The sequence below is a fragment of the Oratosquilla oratoria genome, chromosome 7 (assembly GCF_046742065.1).
Source record: "Oratosquilla oratoria isolate Oo_2021 chromosome 7, ASM4674206v1, whole genome shotgun sequence".
Lineage (NCBI taxonomy): Eukaryota > Metazoa > Arthropoda > Malacostraca > Stomatopoda > Squillidae > Oratosquilla > Oratosquilla oratoria.
This window is the reverse complement of record NC_134783.1, coordinates 42,167,437-42,169,849: the sequence shown is the minus strand read 5'-3', so window position 1 is coordinate 42,169,849 and position 2,413 is coordinate 42,167,437.

The window sequence follows — 2,413 nt, the reverse complement described above, 5'->3', positions numbered from 1 at the left end:
AGACTCCTCGGATTCGCTGTCTCCAGACTCGCTGGAAGGACTGCCTTCAGACTCCTCGGATTCGCTGTCTCCAGACTCGTTGGAAGGACTGCCTTCAGACTCCTCGGATTCGCTGTCTCCAGACTCGTTGGAAGGACTGCCTTCAGACTCCTCGGATTCGCTGTCTCCAGACTCGTTGGAAGGACTGCCTTCAGACTCCTCGGATTCGCTGTCTCCAGACTCGTTGGAAGGACTGCCTTCAGACTCCTCGGATTCGCTGTCTCCAGATTCGCTGGAAGGACTGCCTTCAGAACCCTCGGATTTGCCCCCTCCAGACTCGCTGGAAGGACTGCCTTCAGAACCCGCGGATTTGCTCCCTCCAGACTCGCTGGAAGGACTGTCTTCAGATCCCTCGGATTCGCTATTTCCAGACTCGTTGGAAGAACTGCCTTCAGACCCCTCGGATTTGCTGCTTCCAGCAGACTCGCTGGAAGCACCGCTTTCAGTCTCCTCGGATTTGCTGTCTCCAGATTTGCTGGAAGAACCGCCTTCAGTCCCCACGGATTTGCTGCCTCCAGTTTCGCTGGAAACACTGCCTTCAGACCCATTCTGGTCGAGATTGATTTCTTCAGAGGACTCGAAAGTGTCGATTTCATCCTGGGTGGTTGGGTCCCCATCATCTAAGGTGGACATGTCACGAGTTAATTCCTGTCGCCCGTTGTCTTGCAGGAAAGGCTGAGCTAGTGCCAGTGCAACACACATCTGCGGAAGTACAGGATTTTTGCCATAGGTATGCAGTGGAATATATTCGTATGTTTACAGGGCAGCAACTATCTCCGAACCAGTTATATACAAGTCCCAACATAATTTACACACGAACAGTGCTAAAATAGTCAATATACTTTATATAAGCACGCACACACATACACATACATATATGTATACATATTTCAGTATATCTATATATAGATACATAGATAGCTAGATGGATGAATAGATTGGTTTATTGATAGAGAGATAAACATATAGATTAATCGATAGATGTATAAACGGATACAGAGAAACTTGAAGGCTAAGGGGTTATGTAAGGGTTCCCGTGTATTGGCGGCGACACCTTTGCATCATCGCAGTCCGACCTTGCACTTCTCAAAACCTCATGGAGATACGTGGAACACCTGACCCTTATCCTCTTCCATTAACGCTATTTGCATAGAAAATGGGCCACTGATGGTACAGCCAATGGTTTGGTCATGAATTTGACTTCGTCTCCCAATCCTTTAGGTATTGATATCAGAAGTGATGTCTCCCGATACACATTCAGCATTGAATCACAAAACATCCTCTTCGGTTTCAAGCACATACTAATCTTGAGGAAGCAAATACGGCAGATTCCGTAATCAATGATGCTTTTTTCTGTTTCAGTATAATGACTTTCATAAGTGCTATCTACTTGGCATTCAGAGGGAAAAAAATATTAGTATGCGCCCAGTTTCAGCTCGATATGATTTTCTGTCTTGCCCAACCTCTTCTGCACAGTCCAGATAACATCGGACGATTTTGTTCAGCTAAAATCTTATGGAGTGAAGAGGAGAGGGGTTCTCTCAGGCGAATCAAATTGTCTAACGGCAGCCAAAGAAATGATAACAACCAACCACCTGTCGTTACATCGAAATAGTTTTAATGTCTTCTCTCGCCATGCGAGGTGACTGCACTGGCTAACTACGAGTAAAGTACAATGGTTGCTCAAGAGCGTTCACGCTTGACGCCGTGTCGACTGTTAAACGACTGCAGTTTTCCCTCACCGCATTTCTAGCAGAAGCCCGATTACATGTGCACACAAAGACACAACCAAATCATTTCAGTATGACTCATCCAAAGACCCCAAAGACCAAATCATGCCAATCCAATTAAGAACATGTTGAAAATGAAAACTCCTCTAGATCATTTAATGTTTTAGGATTACGTAGAGTACATGAAAATATGCTCGTCCTTGTAAGACCACTCGAAAACACAAGCCAACACTCACCGAAAGGGCCAAAACTATCCATGTTCTTGGTGAGCCCATCTTGTAAAGATACCTTCAGCAAACCTTTCCCACACAAATCCGAACCGAATCTGAAAAAAAGAGTCCTACATAAATATCCAGGACTTATCATGTAGATCAGATGTAAATATGCAAATACTCTTATGATCTACAGTAAGTGATCGTGAGCCATAGCAGAAAAGACACCAAATTTCAATTCCCCAGTCACTTAGTTACCAGAACTAAAGACCTCACCTGAACGGACTTGGAGTCTCTAGTTTTGCAAGTGCCTCTCCAGCAACATAACCTTCCTTTTATATGATTCCAAGTGGAGAAACCAAGCCCCGATCGTATATACATCCCAGGTGTTTCCGTTTGACTAATTACACTAGATTGCATCAATATATGTAC